The sequence below is a fragment of the Arvicanthis niloticus genome, chromosome 4 (genome assembly GCF_011762505.2).
Source record: "Arvicanthis niloticus isolate mArvNil1 chromosome 4, mArvNil1.pat.X, whole genome shotgun sequence".
Lineage (NCBI taxonomy): Eukaryota > Metazoa > Chordata > Mammalia > Rodentia > Muridae > Arvicanthis > Arvicanthis niloticus.
This window is the reverse complement of record NC_047661.1, coordinates 84349769-84372324: the sequence shown is the minus strand read 5'-3', so window position 1 is coordinate 84372324 and position 22556 is coordinate 84349769.

Below are 22556 nucleotides of genomic sequence, written 5' to 3'. Positions count from 1 at the left end.
ACAGTTCTACCAACTGAGAACCGGAGTATTCAAACACATGAATCTATGAGGGCTATTCTTATTCAAATGGCCACAATAACTGTCTTTTCCAGCAAGGATGTTAAATTAACTTTTAAGGTTAAGGACAAATTTTTCATGCTTTGTTCCCAAGCACCTACAACTGTTTCTGGCATAGAGCAAACAAATAATCCAGAAATATCTGCCGATCTGAACTGCTCAATTACTAAAGCCATTGTAACAGTAAGTGGCTGAAATGTTCTGAATGTTCTCTGTGCCAGGCATGGTCCCCAGCTCTGTAGCTGCATTCACTCCTGTAGTGGGCAGTAACTACTAAGCTATTAGTCTTTATTCCCTAGCTATACAGTACCCCTTTCTAGTTTTGCAAGCAGTTTTCAACCAGATGAAGCTTTTTCATCCAGGGTCAGTAGGAGGAGGTGCTGAAAGAGAAAGGAGAAGGAATACCTGGTTTAAAACACAAGACTTGGGATGCCAGCGGCTTCTGTTGCAAATTACAGAAGAGGCACTGTAAAATATTCTACTTCACTAGCTTGAGCTGTTATAGAAAGTGGAATAAACACAGTAAGACAGTACTGTAGGTGACTTGAATGAAAGTAATGTCCCCAAATGTAACACTTATACTACAGAAAAACAGAAGCACAGAGGGCAACAGGGGTTGACAAGATACAACCAAAGATCCCTGTGATGCTTGGAAATTAAAGAACCTGGAGGCTTTCCCTAGAACTTGACTTTTAAAATATATATGCAATTCTAGTCCCCCTAAACCTTTCAGATCCATGGAAACAAGGGCTTTCATATCTTCATACATACAATTGCTCTCAGCTCTACCTGGAAGGTCAGCCTCCTGTGGCCTCCATACCCCTTCATGTTCTTTAAGACCCTCAGAGCTATTGGCTTCTTACTTGACTGTAATGGTGTGCAAGAAGACCTCAAAGACAAGAAATTTGATCATCTCAGCTCTGTTGTCCCAATGGACTTGTCTGTACAGAAAGGCTAGCTGCTAATGCTGTCTTAGGGGCTCTTCCCATTACTGTGACAAAATACCCCCTGTATTAGTTAGTATTCTCTAGAGTAACAGAATGTATAGAATGAATATCCCCCCCTCTATACACACACACACACACACACACATATACATACATATGTATATATATATATGTGTGTGTGTGTGTGTGTGTGTGTGTGTGTGTGTGTGTGTGTGTGATTGGAGTGACTTACAGGCTACAGTTCATCTAATCCAAAAATGGCTGGCTGTGAACAGAAAGTCCAGGAATTCAGTAATTACTCAGTCCACATGGCTGGATGCCTCAGCTGGTCTTCAGTATACACTGGAATCCCAAAGAAGTAGGCTCTAATGCCAGCAAATGAAGCAATGGATGTGCTAGTAAAGTGAAGGGCAAGCAGGCAAAGAGCAAAAGCTTCCTTCTTTATGTCCTTCTATAGACGTTTAGCAGATGGTGTGGCCCATATTAAAGGTGTTTCTTCATGCCTTAAGATCAGGATCAAAGGTGTGTGTCCAGACTAGAAGTGGATTCACCCCTTTCAAACTAAGCAAAACAACAACAAAGCAACAATAACAAACAGACAAATAAACAAAAAACCCTCACAGGTGTGCTCAATTTCTGGATTGTAATTCATTCCATATGTAGCCACGTTGATAGCCAATAATAACCAACACACTCCCACAAAAGCAAATTAAGGGAAAAGGGATTTAAGTGGCTCAAAATTCCAGGTCATGGTGTATCACTGTGAGGAAGTCCAGGAAGCAGTAACTGGAAGCAGCTAGTCTCTTAAGATCCACAGTTAAGAACAGAAAACACTCATCAATGTGTGCATGCCTAGACTTAGTTCAGTTTCTCCACTAGTGTACAATCTAGGGTCCCCTGCCCGAAGAAGGGAGCCACCCACAGTGCAGTGGAGGGCGGTTCCACTTCAACTAACATGATCAAGGTAATCACTGACAGACACAACCACAAATCACTCAAGACTTCTTCTTTTCCAAGTGATTCTAAATTGTATCAAGTTGACAGCTAAAACTACCGCAGCACATATAGCCATTGCACATTTCAAAAGAAGCTAATCCAGGAAGCTGGCCTACTCAGTAAAGTGCTGATTGCCCAAGTGTAAGGGCTAGGATTCAGTTCCCAGTGCCCATGTAAAGAGCAGGCATCAGCTGTGCCTGTAATCTAGGTAGACCCCTGGGCCTCCTGGATTGTCCTAGGTCTGTGATCTTCCTGCCCCCACCTCCGTAGTGCTGGAATGTTTCAGGTCCTGTGACCTACTTCCTTAGCTTTACACTGTCCCTTTATAGCCAGATGTCACTGCCACTTCTGTTGTGCATGACTCCTGTGCCTTCAGCTGGTGAAGACCCAGGAGTGATCCCCACTTAGGTACTAGCACTAACATTCTCAAATCTTCAAGATTTAAAAGTGGCCCCATGTCCATGGCAGGGTGGAAAGAATACCTCTCTTCCCCTTCTGAGAGCCTGGTGAAGGGGACTCTAAGCAGAGAAAGCCACTTACACTCACCTCTTTGGTGTTGACCATGTGGCTTCTCCTTTTCCTTTCTCTCTTCTTCCTCTTCTTTTTTCCTCCTTTCCTTCTCTGATGTTCTCTTTTCCCTCTCCCCTTCCTTCCTCCTTTTCCCCTTCCTCCTCTTCCTCTTAATTTTGTGTCATTTCTTCAGGAAAACTTAAGAGGTGGATCACGGCAGGATTTTACTCCTCTTGTTGGTTTGTTTATAATTTATTTTCCTTTTGTTTTGTTTTATATTTTACTTTTAATTCAACTTTATTAAGATATAGTTTGCATGTGATTATAGGGTATTGCTCAAGGAGTCATGTCAAATCTGCATCAGGCCATCCTAACCAAGATAGAGAACATTTTCATGACTCCCAAATTCATCCTGGTGCTGAGAGTTGAGGGCCAGCTACAAAGCTGTATTCAAAACATGGCTCTCTCCTGAGGCTGGGGAGATACCTCAGTGCCTACAGTGCTGCTGTGCAAACATGAACACTTGTGTTCAGATTTATAGCACCATGTAAAAGTTGGACATGGTGGCATGTGCCTCTAACACATGGCAAACAGATTCCAGGGGTTCACTAGTCTAACTAAAACAGGGAACTCTGGGTTCAGTAAGAGACCCTGACACAAAAAGCTAGGTGAAGGGTAATTAAGGAACTTTGGGATTCTTGATGGCCATGCACAGGTGAGTGAACCACGAGCCAGCTGCCCCCCCCCCCCCAAAGTGTGCATGCACTTTACCCAGCACTCACTTGCAAAATTGCATTCTCCAAACTGGATCAGGTGCTGTGGGTCAGGCCTTTCTGTTTTAGGCCGATTCTCAGGAGAAAATCCCTCCAATTTTTTGTTTGATCAGGGCAGAAGTTTCTAAGCTCCCCAAGCTAAATAAACCAATCCCAGAGTTTGTTCTCTATTCTCTCTCACTCTCTCTCTCTCTCTCTCTCTCTCTCTCTCTCTCTCACTCTCTCTCTCTCTATCTCACACACACACACACACACACACATCTCCCTTCTTTCTGTCTCTCCTCCCCCTCCCTCTTTATGTTTGTTTAGCAATATATAAAGTGGCTACAAGACATTAACGTAAAGGTGTGTGCATGTAAAATTGGGCATCATTGAATAAATGGTGGCACCAAAGTTGGCAAATCTGATGGAGAACAGTGGCAGACTGGAGCCCCCGTAAGACTGGACCCCTGTGGGCATCTTCATTGTTAGCATCTATGTCTTTACCTTTCTTTCTACTACAGCCACACTGGATGAGTTCAGCCACATCAAGACTGTTGTTTCCTCAAGGCCTTGGCATAAACCACCCCCACTGGCAGGAAAGCACTTGACCCCTTATCTGCATACCTGAGTTCTTCTTAGCCATGAAACCCCAGCTGAGGTGTTCTATCTCCTTGTATAAAGGACTTCTCAGGTCTTCTTATTCACTCTAAAATAGGTCCCCCATGTCATTCATTTCCCTTATATCACTCACTCCACCTTGTTGGCATTGCTTTGCTTGTTTGTATGCTTTATATTCACAGTTTTGTAGACACTGATTCACCTTGCTTTGCTCACCTTGCTCAAGGCCCCTCTTTCCTACAGGGCAGCATGGCTTCCTGGTGAGGTCAGCACTCTACAGCTGGCTGTCTTCCAGCACAGCCCTGCAACTCTGTGACTTGCTTTGACTAAGATGTTAGTGTAAGTGAAGCCTACTACATCTGACCCCAGGCTTTCAATAGACTTACATGACTTCATATGATTTCATATGATCCTGCTGTTGCTTCTGTCTGCCACAGGAAGAACCTTTTACGTGGCTAGTTTTTTCCTTCCTGGGACCACAGTGAAGCAGACTTAAGCCCAGTCCTGAAAGTTGGAGAAGCTCCAATGTAGCCAGCCTGTTTATTTCCTGAGCAGTGAAAACAAACATTTGCTGTTGGTACACACTGTTAATTTGGGAATAGTTTCTTATGGAGCATTGTTAAAAAATATAGCTGACTACTACATGGACCAGCCACTAAGAAGCACTCTAAATTTTTGCTGAGTGAATGGATTTTGTTTTGAGAAAATAAAGTAGAGAGGGTTCTGACTTTGGTGGTACTTGTCAGGAATCCCAGTAACTAAGAAAGATAAGCCAGGAGAGAAAGATGAGCTTGAGACCAACTTCAATTTAACCTCAATTGATATTCCAGAGAGAGAGAGAGAGAGAGAGAGAGAGAGAGAGAGAGAGAGAGAGAGAGAATGGACCCGTAAACCTAGACTGAGGCAGGAATTTTGTGAGTTCAAGGCCAACTTCAGCAATTTAGTGAGACTATCCTATCTCAAAATGTGAAGAAGCAGGTGGTCATCTTGCTCAGTTCTTACCTGGCATTGTGAGGCCTGAGGTCCAATTCCTAGTAACAAGGGGAAGACAAAAGGAGAGTATAAAGGTGTGTCATGGGACTTTTAAATCTCATGTCCAAGGAGAAAAGAAATGGACTAAAACCCTTCGAAAATGTCAGGAAAGGGGTCTGTGGTAAGGGAAGAACTGATATTTAAATGTCCTAACTGGGGCTGGAGACACCCAGTGGTTACCCACTCGTGCTCTTCCAGAGGATTTGAGCTGAATTGACTGTCCCCTCCTATGATTCCAGTTTCAAGGAATCTGACACCCTTCTCTGGCATACTTGGGTATATGCTCACCTCTCTCTCTCTCTCTCTCTCTCTCTCTCTCTCTCTCACACACACACACACACACACACACACACTAAAATATTTTCTGAAAAGTGTCTCATTCCAGAAATGAGAGGTAGCTAGGATGGTAGTGTTTGCCTAGTGCATACAAAACCCAAGTTGGGTGCTCAGTCACTAAACCAGGCATGATAGTGGATGCCTGTAATCCTAGCACTTGGGAGAGGTGGAGGCAGGAAGATATGGAATGCACGGTTTTCTCAATTACACAGTGAGTTTAGAGGGCCTTCTGGGTCTACATGAATCTGTCTCAAAAAAAAAAAGAGTAATGGAATACCCTAACCAAGATTCTACATTAAAAATATATTTCAGGCCGGGCAGTGGTGGCGCACGCCTTTAGTCCCAGCACTTGGGAGGCAGAGGCAGGCGGATTTCTGAGTTCAAGGCCAGCCTGGTCTACAGAGTGAGTTCCAGGACAGCCAGGGCTACACAGAGAAACCCTGTCTCGAAAAAAAAAAAAAATATATATATATATATATATATTTTTTTTTTTCAGGGAAGTAGAGAATTCTTCAGAGGCAAGTTAGGAGCCAAGACTTGGACACCAAGTCTTGAAAGCACAGCGCCATGAAAAGACGTTTCTGAAGTGCAGAGGAGTGCAGGAGTGCATTGCCTGCAGATAGCTGTTTAGGGATGGAGCACACATTTCCTACCTTTTCTCTCTCTCTCTCTCTCTCTCTCTCTCTCTCTCTCTCTCTCTCTCTCTCTCTTTTTTGTCCCAGTACCCTTTCCAATCCTCTCTGTTGAGTCTAATGAAGTTTGATGAGGAAAAAGAGGCAGGACCATATGTGGGATGACTTGTCAGTTCAAATGAGCATCAGGACTGAAAAACCAGTACCTTGTCTCCCTCCCAACAGTGTCCTCCTGGGGAGAGAGGCCTGCACCAAGACTGTGGCAGAAGTGTCCTCTGGTCTGAATCTTAAATTACTTTGAATTAGGTGGGTCACTACATTCCTCCAAAGACCTAGTAACATCGGCTCAAACTCAAAACATAGCCAGATGTTTTGGGAAGCAACTCCTCCCACCTGGACTAACTTCAGCCAGGCAAATCTGCCACCTACACAGACAGGTTCATAGCATTTTTTGGGTACAACTCAGAGGCACCCGTCTTTTTCTAGAGGCTGTGTGTCCCTTCAGTGGGCTTCATGGTACCAGATAAATCTGTGAAGGAACCATGAGGGTTATTTCTTCTGTAAATGAAACCTGTACCCTCAGTGGCTATTGCTGCCACCGTTGCTCTTCTGGGCACGGTGCCAGCCTGGCAGGCTGCTCACTGGGTATGCTTGTTCACCAGCAACCCTGTCAGATGTTCACAAGAAAGGCTGTGTCTGAAGGGAGTGAAAAACATAATTTTTTTGTCACATTTTTAGGTTCTTCTTCAGAGCCTGGAATCCCGAGGGACCAGTATTGCCATCGAGTTAAGGCCTTCCCATCCCCACCCCCAACCCCAGCTTCTCTTCATTCTGTATCCCATTCTTTGTTGTCAGAGGTCTGAAGAGAGATGCTGGTACGGAGACAGAACCAGGACATTTTCTGAAAAATGCTCCATTTTTTTAGGCATCTTGTTCCAAAAATGTTTTGTTTTGTTGTTTTAATTGGAAGACAATATCCAATGTGAGAAGCCACAAGGATTCCCAGACCATATGGCACAGGATACCATGGTCACGGATTGTTACCTGGCCTAGGAAGCACAGTGTTCTACAGGAGTCTAGAGTAAGGCAAAGCAAAGACTCAGATGGGCTCCCTGGGGTGAGGAAGATCTGAAAGGAATCATACCAAAGCCTTGACACTGTATTGCAAGGCAGGCTCACCCCAGCTATGTTTGCAATTGTATTCCAGATAGAGCTTCCAGCTAAGAATAAAACCCATAGCACTTCAGCTGAAGCATTATAGCCAGGCCTCTGTCTAGAGACTCACAAGGGAAGTCATACTGATATCTGTCCCACAACCTAGAGCTTTTGCTTGGAAGGAGTTACGTGCATGCTTTTAGGTCTGCTAATGGTCCAGGGACCTGGAAACAATGTTGCATTGATCATAGACAGCCTGGTACACAGGGAACTTGTTTTCTGTAGCAATAATAGGGAATGGTGGAAGAGATGGGTAGTAGTGGCCTGATCTTTGAAAGCTGTCTTCTGACTTAGTCTTTAGACACTCACAGGGGCAGACATGTAGGCTTCAGTACACTTTATCAAGGAGGTGAGAAGTACCCTAATCCTGTATTCCATTAAGATCATATGTAACTATTTCCCTTTCTGCTGCTATTGTGTACAGGGGGTAATCTTTAGTGAGTGTGATCTTACCGCATACCCTAGCTGTAAGTGGACCTTCAGCTACTGGCATTCAAGAAACCAAAGCTGAGCAGACCAGAGGCAGAAAAACACCACAAACTTAATACATTTTGAAGGACAGTGAAAAAAGACCTTGGCCCCAAATCAGATTTTTCCTGATCTAAAATTAAAAGTGACTTAAGCCTTTGCTTTGGAGAGGAGCAGCAGATAGTGGTCGTGAGGGTAGGCGGAGTGATTGCTTCTCTGTTCACCTCATGGCTTAGACCAGACCTTTCCAAGATTTCTCTGCACAGGATTATTTACTGTCTTAAAAAAAAAACTTGCACTTTGCATGAAGATTTGCAAATGCCAGGCATACGACATGCCCGGTGCCCAGCCAACCCTCTTGTGGTTAGCCTTAAAATGAGATCATTTCATAGTAAGAAGGAGGTCAGGTTGCAAAGAGGGGAATTCGTTTGGCTACATCAATATGTAAGCTGTAGCAAGAGTCTCAGAAGAAACTTTTTGTGGCCCCACCATAATAGCCAGCCCTGGACACAAATCTGAACTCTTAAAAGAATACCCACCCTTCAACCCCTCCTGCTTACTCTCTTCTTTCATCTCATGGCTATTATTCAGAATACAGTACGATACAATATGGTACAATATGATAAGATATGATACAATACAATATGGTATGATATGGTATGATATGATATGATATGTTATGATATGATATGATAGATTCTGTTTAACAAGGCAGGTGGATTGTAGGAAACTTTCCAAACTTTCCTAAAATATCCTCCATTTACCTAGCTAACCTGAAGAGAGGGACCTTTCTGTGCCAACCCAACTAGAAAATGGAGAGCCTTGCCCATTTCATCACCCCCCTATCCCCAATTTGCTTCAACTGGAAACCATTGGGTACCTAGGGCTTAGCCGAAATAGCCATCTTCCTGACCCAAATTAATTTGGATCTTTGTTGGGGAATCAAATAGATATAAAACAGAAAATGCAAGAAAGCTCATGAAGGTGATCAGGACTCCAGCTAAGCTACAAGCTACGATCCCAGCAGGATGTGAGGCAACTGAGACAAGAGAAAGGGCTTCAGGAAAGATTGGCAGGACAATATTTGCCTTGGTCAGTTTTTATTGTTATCATAAAGAGCGTATGGCAACTAAAAAGAGCAAAGCTTTGTTTGGGCTTATGGTTTTGAGGTTTCAGTCCATGCTCAGTTAATCTCACTATTTTAGGGCCTTTATCCAGGATAACCATACTACATGAGAAATATATGTGGGATGCAGCTGCTTACCTCACAACTATCAGGAAATGAAGAAAATGAGCCAAGGTTCTTATACCATTTCAAAGGCATGTCCCTAATGACCTCCCATTAGGTCAATAGTGCCAAATTGGAGACTTCATTTTTAACACATAGGCTGTTGGGGAATGCTACAGATCAAACCATAGCAATTTCCTTTTCTAGTTTCTTTTTCTTTTTAAAGATTTACTTATTTATTTTAGGTATATAAATACTCTGTCTCCATACACACCAGAAGAGGGCACCAGATCCCATTACAGATGGTTAGGAGCTACCATGTGGTTGCTGGGAATTGAATTCAAGACCTCTAGAAGAACAACAGCCAGTGCTCTTAGCCTATGAACCATCTCTCCAGTCGCCATCTTATTTTTATACTGATTACTTTTGTCAAGGGTGACATCCATGGGATGATGTGTACATTATCAAGCTTTGAGCTTCCTGAGGTATACCAGAAGGCTCTGCTGATGTAGATATAGATTTTCCACAAATCAAAACTAGTACCAGTTCACCAACAGGCTAGAAGCTTGGCATAATACAACACTTGAGTAAGAGGTGCTGATGGACATCTGTTAGCCCAGGGCTAAAGTGTCAGCTCTGTTACTTCAGCTTGAGAGACATATTTACATTTGAGCTTCCACTTCTCAAGTATGAAATGGGAATGATTAAACTGTCTGTGGTTTGTAGCTATTGTAAGGATTAGGTGAAATAAACATTGATGTTTGTCAGCACAGGCTCTGATATACAGTAGTAGTAATTCAGTAGCTATGTGCTGTTGCTCGCCCCCCTCCTCAGTGGTAACCTTTTTTATTTTATTATAGTGTGTATGTGGGGGCTCATCTGTGTTGCATGTGTTTATGTGCACACCCTCGTGGGTATGTATGTGGAAACTAGAGCTCCACTTATGGTATCTTGCTATAGTATTCTCCATCTTATATTCTGAGACAGGGTCTCTCACTGAGCCTGAAGCTCAGTGATTGGCTAAGCTGATTGGCCCATGATCCCCTGGATCCTTCTGTCTCTACTTCCTCAGTGGTGGGTGGGGTCCCAGGCATGTATCACTGTCCCTGCCTCCTACATGGATGCTGGGGATCTGCACTCAGGTCCTCGTGCTTATCACTGATGCTCTTGGCTCACTGTTCCATCTCCATATCCCCATAAACAGAATGTCCTAAGGCCTGGTAGGGACTGATAATAAACAAACAAGATTTCACAAGCTCTCAGACTATACTCACTCATTAACAGTGACTCCAGGCCATTTGACTTTCCTAGTCATGTGTATCTTTCTGGAAATCGGCTCTCTCCTTAGGTAGAATGCAGGTACACAAATGGCCCCCCCTATCTTCAGTTGTTTCTATTTGTTGGTTCTGGCCTTTTAATGGAAAAGGCATTGAAATAAGCTGTAAGGTTTGTGTGTTTGTTTGCTTGCTTAGAAGCAGAACAGCAGAGACAAGCGTGCAGTGAGTTTGAGATCTGTAAAAGAAAAATTAATTATCCCCAAGCAGAAGCTGACCTTTAGCTGGCCCCGGCTCTAGTGCCTGAGCCACAGCTGCACCTGCTCCAAAGATGACAATATCCACTTGCTAAATACTAATAATTAGTCACCAAAGTGGGATAAAGAATGCAGAGCCAAGTGAACCTGCAATTACTGTACTCATGTGCAGCCCCTGCGCCCTTGGAGGGCCAATTACTCCAGCACATTACCATAATTGGACTGACGTGCTAACAGCATCTTCCATTCTTTGAAGGTGTCGCCATCCCCCTTTCCTGCCCCTCACACCCCAGAGCCTGTGGACTGTTCTGCACTGTGCCTTATGGCTCATGCTGGCTGCAAATGTCAGAGTTGTTCATCTGAGGATACCAGATGATCCCCATGCAGACTGAGCATGTGCACAGAAGGCTCTGGAATGAAGGTCAGTGACCCCCCCCCCACCCCCACTCTGATACTTCTCCCTCCCTCAACTATGCAAGAGGCTGCAATTGATAAAATGCTCCAGTATTCCATCTAAAATTTCCACTCTTTCTGGGGGCCAGTTATGTCACTGACATGCTACTCAGCAGTGTCCTTGGAAGACCAGGGTGAGTATTTGACAGTCGGGGCACTTGCTGACCAAGGTGAACATATCAAGTTGTCTCTGGACTGCTGGCCCTGGAGTGAAGAGTTGGTATCCTCTGTTACTTAAGGCAATGAGAGAACAGGTATAGGCAGAGGCATGTAGGCAGTGTGGGGCTCAGCTAGGAGTTGACCTGCAGACGTCTGTACTGGTGTGGCAGGCAAAGCTCCCTCCCACAGTGGCTTCTCCACTGGCCCCTGCTGCCTCCACACCACTTTATGAGGTGCTCAGTGCCTGATGGATCCAGAGAGGCTGCTGAGCATGCGCACCAGCATGGCATGGTGAAGCAGCTGGCCTCTCCAAAGCAGAAGTCAGTTTTAATTTTTCTTCTTCTTCGTTTTGTTTTCTTCTGCCTTTCCATTCTGCTGCTTTCCCCATCCGGCGGCAAGAAGTTTTATTTTTCTTCCTCCCCTCCCTCCCCCCGACAGGGTTTCTCTGCATAGCCCTGGCTGTCCTGGAACTCACCCTGTAGACCAGGCTGGCCTCGAACTCAGAAATCCACCTGCCTCTGCCTCCCAAGTGCTGGGATTAAAGGCATGTGCCACCACTGCCCGGCTTGTTTTGTTTTTGTTTAAGAACTTTTTTCTAACAAGTCACTGCAACCTTCCAGAAGAAAAAGACTTGAATCTAGTTGTGCTCCCATACCCTGGAAAGCAGAGCCACTGGGCTAAGCCTCCAGTCAGAAACGCACCAGAAAGAGCTGGTGCTGCACCGATGGCTCAGCACAGGACCTGGGCTGCTTAGGCGGCAAGGATGGGAAACGGACCTAGTGTCTACCACTGTCTGTATTACCCAGCCGCAGAGTGTCACCCCATTGGATTCCAGGTGCTCTGTTGTATCTTAATATCTCTCTGTTTGTCTCTGTCTCTCTGTTTCTCTCTCTCTCTCTCTCTCTCTCTCTCTCTCTCTCTCTCTCTCTCTCTCACACACACACACACACACACACACATTGCCTCTTCCTTTTCTCAAAGCTGCTTCTGGATCTCATAGACCCACTGTCACTCATGCATAAAACAGTCCATGGGGACAACTGCTCAAATAAGCACCACAGTATACCTTCCCCAAACCCATCATACGCTCACACACTCGTGGCCCTGTGGTTACCTCTGCATTGATCTTGATGTATCCGTCTCTGGGATTATAGCTCTGTGGTGTTATAGAGGACTAGACACTAGTGTTCACACTCTCACCTAGAGGAAACTGGGAGATTTATTCTTAACATGGGACATATTTTGTCCCATTACAGCCACTCACACATGGAGACACAAACCAGAAACGTCACACTTCCAACACAGAGATCAAGGCAGCCACCCACATGGAGTGATTTATAATAGCCACAGGCATTTGCCCATTCACAGAGAAAGTCAGCCCTGGGCAGAGGCACATTGGGGCATACAAACAGAGCCATGCCTTTATGTCACACAAACACATAATCATGGGATATTCATGGGTAAACCCAATACACACACACACACACACACACACACACACACTATAGAAACCCATCCATACAGTAACATCAGTGGGCTGTGAATGTGACTAGAATATGCCAGAAAGTATATCCCTCATTTTATCATTGCAGCTTCTAGCTCATTCATGCTCTGTGGTAGGCACTGCTTTCTGGGTGGCCAACCATTCACTGCTGGAAGTATTCAGGAACAGTTGAGTATTATTTCTGTGGAGAGATTTAAAGCCCGATTCCCACCTGCAGGAGTTCTCACTCCTATCCACCCATCACATTCCCTTAAAGGAGTTGAGAGTTTCAGTGTCTTCCCACAAACGGCTGCACACAGCTGTAAGCTCCACGGGTGGAAGGATTCCAGGCAGTATTTTCTTTCACCCAGAATGTGTGTTCTGGGCTTCTCAGAAAGGACATGGGTCCTTTTCAAGCATGCTGTGATTCTGCTCCCAGATAAGGAAGGTAGGATTCAGCTTTGGCTGCAGAAGGCAATTCTTTCCAGCTAAAAGGGAGGAGAGCTTGGCACTGAGGCATCAGATGTTGGAGGGGAAGAGACAAGTCCATATGTCTCAAAGTGGAATCCGACTTTGCAGCTCAGTTGCTTTGTCTCAAACTTATCCCTAAATCAGCCTTTGAGGCAAGAGACCAGCTCCTCTTAAGATAGATTCCAGAAGCTCCCAGAGGACTGTGAGACCCTGATGGCACAGGCTGAGGACAAAGCCAGTGTAGGCTTGCTCACTTACCAGGGAAGAGAAATAGTTAAAGGAAAGATAGAGAGTTCTCTAGCCAGCCAGCCACTGCTGCTGCTGTTGCTGTTCTTGGTTTTGTTGACATTCGGTGCATTTTTCTTTCAGATAGGATCTCATGTTATCTCAGGCTAGCCTTGAACTTGCTGTGTAATGAAGGATGACCTTGAACTCCCAATCCTCTGATGTCCACCTCCCAAGTGTTGAGATTTCAGTCACACACTGACTCTGCCTGGCATCAGAACTCTTATTTATTAAAAATGTTGGTGCACATTTGTACCTCGATATAAAATGTTTGGTCTGAAGCAAAGTGAAACTAAGCTAGGAGCTGGTGCAAAGGCTGTGACTTGGGGAATTCTCCTGAGGAGAAAGGCAGTGGGGAGCCCGAGGATCAGGCTGAGAGTCAAGAATCCAGCAGGGCACATGCCCTATCTCCTCCTTGCCACGACAACCTCTGTGGCACAAAGCGGCTGCTTTAGGGAGACAAATGATCCCCATTAATCCCATCAGGTAATGAGCCAGTTGGGGCCATCATTAATTAAACTAATTAAAACGCACGGGCCTTTGAGGTTGGCATACATGCCTGTGCCACCCCAAATATTTCATTTTATTTTCTCTGTGCCCTGAGTGACTACTTGGCCAAGACATAGGCCCCTGAGATCCTGAAGAAGGAAATAAACTGTAGGCACAAGCAACTAACTCAAGACACCATTTTTCTGCCTAGTTCATTGAGCCTTGACTCAGCTAGACATGGAAGGCCATCAGCCACATCAATGCTAGCACAGAGAGCTGGCACCGCCCATCACATTGGGACTAACAGTCAAAGAATGCAGAGAGTTTCCCAGCAGGCTGCTAATGGACATGTACCTTACAGTTCACAACCCTTTGAGGAAGGAGCTGTCCTCTTTCCCCTTCTGAAGTAAAGAACACTGAGATTGAGAGCCCTTGTTAGGCTTCCTGCCCAGAAAGACACTAGATGGGGCCTTTGCCTCTACTTCCCACCAACCTCTACCCCACCCCAACCACAAAACAGAAACAGCATGATGTGGATGATTCTGACTGGAGTCAGGGAAGGCTTCTCTGAGGGGCTTTCATGAGAGCTGGGGGTAGAGGATGAGCAGGCTCCATTGAAGGAAAGGTGAAAGAGTATATAATAAAATTCTAGAGGAGAAGATACATAGAATATTCCTGTGTCTTTTGGCAGGCTGTGCTGAGGGACACACGGGAACATGCAGTCACAAGGCAGAATGAAGGCAAACTTAAAACAATCTATTCCAGAATGCAAAAAGAGATTCTGGGATATTTCCCAGAGATCAAATGGAAAATCAGGATGGGTTTAGAGGACAGTTTATCCTTCGACTCTGTCTTCCTGTCAGAGCTGCAAGCAAGAGGGGCCCATTTCATTGTTCAGACCTCTTTTTCCATTGCCCACTTTATCATTCTGCACTCTGTTTTTCCATAAGCTAAATATGCCTCCTCCCCTTGTCTAAACACTTGCTTCCAGGCTCCCTCTGTGCTGAGTGACCCGTGTTCTCCATCTCCCCGGCTGCACCCTGTGTGGGGTTTGGGCCAAGCTCCAGCTGTGTCTGTTCTTGCCTCCTTGGCTGCATGCCAGGGTGGCCCCTGTGGCCTCTTGGTACACAAAGACTTTTTGCCTTGTTCAGTGAGGAGAGGGGAGAGGGAGAGGAAGAGAGAGAGAGAGAGAGAGAGAGAGAGAGAGAGAGAGAGAGAGAGACGGAGAGAGAGAGAGAGAGAGAGAGAGAGAGAGAGAGTGAGAGATTTCTGCCAAGTCTTCATGACCTCCTTGTTTCTGGAAAGATCTGGATAACTGGACTCCTTCTATCCTCTGCATCCTCAGCCACAACTGGGTCTCACCCAAAGAACACAGTATCTAGCAGGCTCCAAGTGTATTTCTTGAATAAATTGGGACCTCAGACCCCAAGGTGCTCAGGCAGGCTGTTTAACAATGACTTGTGGGTGAGTTCTCTGTGTAGCCTGTGCCAAGACATTCATATTTAATGAGGCTCAGGGCTAGGCAGAGCCACCTCTTCCCACCCTCAGTCACCACTGCCACCAGATGCACATCTGCTTAATTACAATTCATGAAGTGCTTGCCTATTAATAAAACCTAATTAATCTGGTCACGCCACCCTACGATGTCATTGGGGATACAGAGCCCATCAGGCACCTTGACAGCAACTCTCCCACCCCCAAGAAAGTAGTTAAAAAGATACCTAGCCCGGATCTAGCCTCCCTCCACTAGGGGGCCTGTAAAACAGCTCTTCTCCCCAACAGCCTTCAAACTTGGAGGCCAATGGAATCCATGCCTGCTGGTGTCTGTGCTAACCTATGCCAGGCATGCAGTCTCCTATTACAGCTCTCACTGCCTCTCCTGTCAGACTGAATGCTGTCTTTGAGGACAGGGAACTTCTTGACCATTGTAGCTGTCCTGTCTTCCTTCCTGTTCCCTCTGTGTCTTCCAGTTTGGGAGTGATTATAAGTGTATGTATGTGTGTGCACTCATGATTGTGTGTGTGTGTGTGTGTGTGTGTGTGTGTGTGCTAGCACCTGTGACCTGTGTGAAGAATGGAAGTGAACCTCAACTATTGTTCTCTGAGGGCCATCTATTTATCTATCTTTATTGAGAGAGAGAGAGAGAGAGAGAGAGAGAGAGAGAGAGAGAGAGAGAGAGAGAGAGAGAGTCATTGGTTTTAGGGGGCTCACTGAGTAAGCTGGCTAGCCAGTGAGCCCTAGGGATGTACCTGTCTCTATCTCCCCAGCATTTGAATCGCAAGTGCTTGACACTAAGCCCAGTTTTTAGGTGTGTACTGAGATTGGTCCACATGCTTGTGGCCTGGAGGAGGCTGAAGATAAGAAGGTCCTTGCATGCCACCCTTCCTGTGCGGTGGGGGTGGGGAGGGGAAAGACAGCATGAGTATGTGAAGAGAAGACCTGCTTTCAAGCCAGATAACCCTCAGCTGGAGCCTGACGCTGTCATGCTGTGTCACTGTAACTATGTGGCTTTGGTCAAGTTCTTTAACCTTTCTGTATGTCAGTGTCATCATTTGTAAAGTGAAGACAGCAGACCTGCTTTGTAAATGGTTGGGAGGATTATATAAGCTCACTTTTTTCCAACTTTTTTTTTTTTTGCTAAAATAATATATGCTGTGAGAAAAAGTCTCATGTCCTGCGTGGTCTGTTTAATTAATTTCCACAAACTGAATGCAGTCCTCAAACAGCTTCTAGAATAAGAAAGAAACAGTTCTTATTCTGATACCAGAATCCTGAAGACTCTTGCTTGGGCTCTCTGTGGTTAAATCAACTTTCATGAAGGGTGTGGTATGGTGCTTGGCAAAAACACACACTTAGTAAGCAATGCTACGATTCTGTCACCTTCTTGCCCTAACATTCTCTTCTCCCACAATCACAGTGGGCTTAGGAGTCTCCTGATACCCAGAACCAACAGAGTATCTGTGAAGAGAGCATGTGAAGACTGGACCCCCGTGGTTACGGAGCCTGAGAGTTGCCACAATCTGCCATCAGCTGGTTGGATATTTGGCTGAGCTGGAGGCCTAGCTTCTTCCCAGTCCCCAGGCCTGACAACCTGAAGATCTGATCATATGACTTCCTGAGAACCAGAGAAGACCAATATCATAGCTTGACAATAAACAAAAAATTCAAGTTCCCCATGGCTTCTTTTTTATTGCCTTTGGACTTCCAGTGGATTAGATGATTCCACTCCATCTTAGGAAGACAATTTTATTTTATTCAGCTATTCTGAGTGGAACACACATGCCAACAGTGTTTAACTTAGTATCAGGGTACTCTTAATCTAGCCATGTGGACATATAAAATAACCACCAGAACAATAAGCCCCTCACCAGATGAAGCTATCCACACATATAGCAAGAGGCCTTCTGAACATCGACCAGGCAGTGCTTTTCTGAGTTGATCCTACTAGGTTAAGGTATCACAGATCTCTGATTAAGAACTAGGCCTCTTAGCTGCCTCTGAATGGTCTAGAGGAGTGATTTTTCAAAGTCCTAGATCAGGAAGGAGCTAGAGGCCATTGTATGACCTTTATCATGAATCCCAGGAGCCACCGTGGCAATGGTGGTGACAGAGCAGGCTCTGTGGGGGAACTGGACCATTCCAGAACAGAGGCTTGCTACTGCCTCTGTCTAGTAATTCTCTGGGCTCTGAAGGGACAGGATGTTCCAACTCATGTGGATTGAGGCATTCTGTTTCTCCATCTTGAACTGCAAATTAAAAAAAGAAACTCCATTTTTTGAAGATTTTTACTTTTATATTTTTCACATTGTGTGTATACATGTGTCTGAGTATGTGTTTATACATGTGGGTGCTGTGCCTGAAGATACCAGAAGAAATTATCAGATCCTCTGGAACTGTAGCTAAAATTACTTTTGTGAGCACCCCAACTTGGGTGCTAGGAATAAAACACCAGCAAGCACTTTTAACTGTGAAGCCATGTCTCCAGCACTAAAGAGCAAGTCTTAGACTTAGTGATACCAACAAACCCTAACCAATCTTTTAAATTTAAAGGGCTTGGGGGGGGGGGGTTGAAATCCAATGGAAAATGAGTCTATGTGGAAGAAAGTTGGAGGTAAGGAAAAATGTTTCTACCATGAGAGATGCCCAGATTATGTGGGCTTCCACGAAGAAGCTGCATCGCATTGCTGAAAGAGCTGGCACACAGGCCACTTGGCCACTCCCAAAGCAACTGAGGAGAAAAGCCACACTTGGGAAAATCAAACAATTGACTTTCTCTCTCTGCTGGAATCCCCTTCTCTGTGAGTTTTACACTAACCAAGGACACATATGTTTGGATATGCAGGGTCCCAGTGTTAGTGTCCTGAACCTAAACAGGGAGAATCTCTCCAGCACTGACAGTACTAGGTACTCAGTACAAAAGTCCCTCCTTCTCTTTACTACCTCCTCCTGCACCTTCTCTCCCTCTCTCCCTCTCTCCTTCTCTCTCTCTCTCTCTCTCTCTCTCTCTCTCTCTCTCTCTCTCTCTCTCTCTCCCTTTCTCCCTCTCCTTCCTTTTAGCTCACTTTATAACTCATGGTTGTGCTTCTGACTGTTGCTTGTTTTCCACTGTTGGCCACACCTCCTGCAGACAGTGAATGGCACCGAGGAAGTATAAGCTGAGAAAACCAAAGGAAAAAGACTTTAAAACTTGCAGATGTCCGTCACCACTGAGGATGTCCTGGTGGCAGCTGGGCTGATTCTCCTAGAAGTTGTGCCTTGGGATGAACTCAGTTTGCTATGATATCTTCTTTTGGAAGGCAGCTTCACCCTCTATCACCACATCATTTCCAAGATCCTTACCTCCGTGATATCCCACTTCTTGCTTACACAGAGAAGCCCTTTGGATAGTCATGGTCCTCTTGGACACCCATCTCTTTTCCTGCTAGTGGTGCCCTTCTCCTTTGACCCTGCCTCTATCCCCTCCTTTGCCATTCATTTCTAGAGCTGTAGCCAGCAGGTACCCAAAGGCAGGATTTCCTTGGCTGTGTGTGACTGTAGTCTTACTAACTTCTGGAAAATGCCCTGAGATTTGGATTACACACACACACACACACACACACACACACACACACACACACACACACTTACTTGATGGTCCTAAGCTTCTTGATGGCCTGAATGTTCATATATCTCTATTTTATAAGAGTTTTCTGCTTGACCTTTCAAACAGAAAGGTCGTGTTTGTAATCATGTTTGAAAAACTATAAAGCCATGTGCAAATGGAAAAGATTGATCTCAACATTCTGGCAGACATTTGTGACCTTTGCTACATATTAGAAATGTGTGCATGTGAACTCTGCGTTGAGGAGAAGACAGAAATTGTGAACACAACCTCTGAAGCAGGGCAGACTACCTGGAGGAGGAGAAAAAGTAAAAAAAGACTTGCTCTCCCAGACATGAGGTATTTGCAGTTCACAATAGCTAATCAAGGCTTGTGTTGGGTAAAGGTTTCTGTCACATGCCAAGCATTTGTAATTCACTTATTGCTCAATAAATCCCACTGAAGGTCCTCACACATTAATCCGGTGATGGGATTTCTGCCTTTTCCATATACATGAATTCAGTAATAACTAATTATTATGAAGTTATAATAAAACATGATGTCTTCTGCTGTTAATTCAGCAGCAATAGGATGAAGGATGGGAATACACTCACTCTGCCTTTATCACTGCTTCTCCTTAACCAGGGAACAATTCCCCTGGATAAAAGGCAAAAGTAACAGGGCTAGCCTTGCTTCAGTGGATTTCCTTCTTGATGCTGTTGCTATTTGTGGGTCAAGAGGAGGGAATGGGTCTACAGAGAGCCTACCTGCGTGGATAGAGTTAGCCATCATCAAGTGGAGAGAGGAGAGAAAATGCTAATCATTTCTCCATATTTTTTTGTACCTGATTTCCCCAGACCCCCTTTGAGTCGCCAGTCTGTGACACCTTAGACCTGTGGGTCTCCACTCCTTTGGGAGTTGAATGACCTTTTCACAGGGGTCACCTGAGTTCATTGGCAATCACAGACATTTACATTATAATTCATAACTAGCAAAAATACAGTTATAAAGTAGCAGTGACAATAATTTTATGGTTGGGGATCACGACAACATGAGGAGCTATATTAAAGGGTGGCAGCATTAGAAAGGTTGAGGACCACTGCTTTAGACCGTATCTCAGCAGGGTGGACAGTTGAGCACAAGGATCTGATTATCAAGACAGATCCTCCAGGGGGTTGTGCTGGCTTTTAGAACTGGGGGCCCAGCAAGCAAAGTGTGGGAGTAGAACATGAGTTCTACGGAGGAAAGGGGTCATGTAGGTTCTGCAGAGAGAAAAGGGGAAGCGTTGTCTACCTTTATGGAACTCAAGAACAACCCTGAGTTGAGAGCCTACAGGTCCCGTGTCAGTTGTTCCTGGGGATTGGGGTACTTCTTATTTTTGGCCCCTAAAAGTTATGTGTGCAATGCTCCACCAAACTGAATTTATCATTTTATCAAATATTGAGTGAGTTTCTAATTTTGCAGCTAAATAGTAGTCAAGTTCTTACTGGGAACTCCATGAGGACAGCACTTCTTACTTTGTTTCCAGCTGTGTTCTTAGGGTTCTGAAGAGTACTTAGCACATAGAATGTCCCCAGCGATGTTGTTAAGTGAATGAGTGGATGGAAAGAAAACTAGAACACAGACCTAATTAGGTGCAGTCTTCCCAGAGCAGGCCATTGCCCAATCCTAAGAAATAAAACTTCATATGAAAATATAACTTCTGACCAGGTTGAGGCACAAGAGGCTCTTGGGGACCTGTGATGAGGAATTTGCAATTATGCCCTGACAGCCCTCATCCAAAGGCAGGCTTTTTTTTTTTTTTTTTTTTTTTTTCTTGAAGCAGCCTCTAGCACAGGTTCGATTCCTCCACCTGACATCAAGAGCCACAGGATACACAGGGACACTCCTTCCGTCTGTTCATGTGCTTCCGGGTGGCTTGCTCATAAAATGCATCCTAGCCCAAGGTGCCATGTGTCATATACCAGTTCAATAATCCCATCAAAGTGAGAATGTGCTGGCCAGCTGCTCAGGATACAGAACCTTCCCTCAGAGATCTTTGAGTCTTCCCAGTGGAGAATATAGACCTTTCTGGTCTCCAGTGTCTCTAAAAAACAGGCTGCACACTTGGCCATGTTTCATCTGTCTTTTCCATTGTAGCTCAGCCCAGCCTGTCAAAGGAGAATGAGAAGTAGCAGGGAGGCACAATCCAGGATTCTCTCTGTGAGGAGGGGACTTCTAGCCACCAGCTTCAAAGACTCTGAGGCACAGCCTGAGCCATCGGCATCAGCTGGATGGAGGATGTGAAGGTTTAGGAGATCAGCTTCTTAAGACAGTAGCTATGTTAAGCATGAAAATGTGTAAATATCCCAGCGAGGTGATGAGAACAGGAAAAGGCTGGTTCAGGATGATGGACTGTCTCACTCCTGTCAGGGTATTCCAATGTGAGAATGATCTTGTTTCTCATTCATTGTGCTCACGGTTATCAGGGTCAGGAGGAAGCCTTTGCTGGATCCAAGTTGTGAGTACTGCTCCAGGGAAGGAGGATCACCCAGCAAGTTGGCCTCAGGTCTAGACTGGAGAGACACATGATGAGTGGTGAACTAGGTGGGAATTCCACAGAGAGCCCCAGGGTGAGCAACAGCCAGGTGGCTTCACTCCCTCTCCCCATGCTCCCTGGTCTTTACTATTTGCTCAGTGTGATTCTGGTGTGAACTGACTCCTCCTCCCTACTGCCTCAGTTCATCCACCCTTCACTCTCTGCTATCCATCCGGCCACTCTGGGTACCCTGTCACTAATTTCAGTTCCTTTGCCCTCCTACTCCTTACCAGTCACCTCTCTGGTTCTCTCTAAGCATGAGACAATGGGGGTCTTCCCACTTCTTTCCTGTATTTTTTGAAGTTGCCAAAGAGGCAGCTTCACATCTAGGCTGATGAGCTAGCTGGGTATGGATAGAGGCTTTCCAGAGGCTCTTGGCTGCTCACTGATTTCAGAGTCGTTCAAATCTCCATAGTTTCTCCTTTGACACTCTCCTCCAGCCCCTGCTCTTTTATTGCCACAGCCATCCTCCGTCATCTTGAACACTGCGCTTTCCTTGAATTTTCCTAAACCTGACCATAGCCAATCAGACCAGGAGTGTGGTATCTGTCTCAAGCTGGGAACCAATTAGACTCCATTACATTTTCCTGAAGTTAAGAACTGGGAGACAGAGGGCCCTATGAATTCATATCGAATTTACAGCTAAATGGTTACGGAGCTAATGACGGGTGTGCAAGGAGCAGGAGAGATGGAGTATGTTTGTTGTCTAGTAAATCCCCATTGTATTTAAGCCACTGTGAACTCAGTTCACTTCTAAACAAACATGTCTGCTAAGACTCTGCAAGAGAACTTACCTCCTCCTTCAAAGTGCATCGCTGTCTTCCTCACCACCTCTCCTGAGCCCAAAGGTTGGTCCTGACTTCCTCCCATGTTCATCCCCATGCACGTGACTCCAATTCCTCTGGGCCTCTGGACTCATCACTCATTTTTGCCTTTTTCCAATCCCTATCCCAAAAGCCTTTAGACATGTTACATATCCTAAATATCAAAATGAGTCTCAAATTAAAAAGTTTAAGTAACAGAATACATATTGTAATACACAAGAATGAAAGGAAGGAGAAAGTGGAGAAAGGGAGGGGGTGGGGAGGAGAAGTTACACTCTTGCTTGTCCTCACAGGAAGCTCTGGAGATAAAATGTTCATCAACCCTGCTTTTCTCATAGGCCACCAACTCATCTCCTTCTTTTGCCTTAAAGGAATCGCTTGGTAAAAAAAAAAAAAAAAAAAAAAAAAA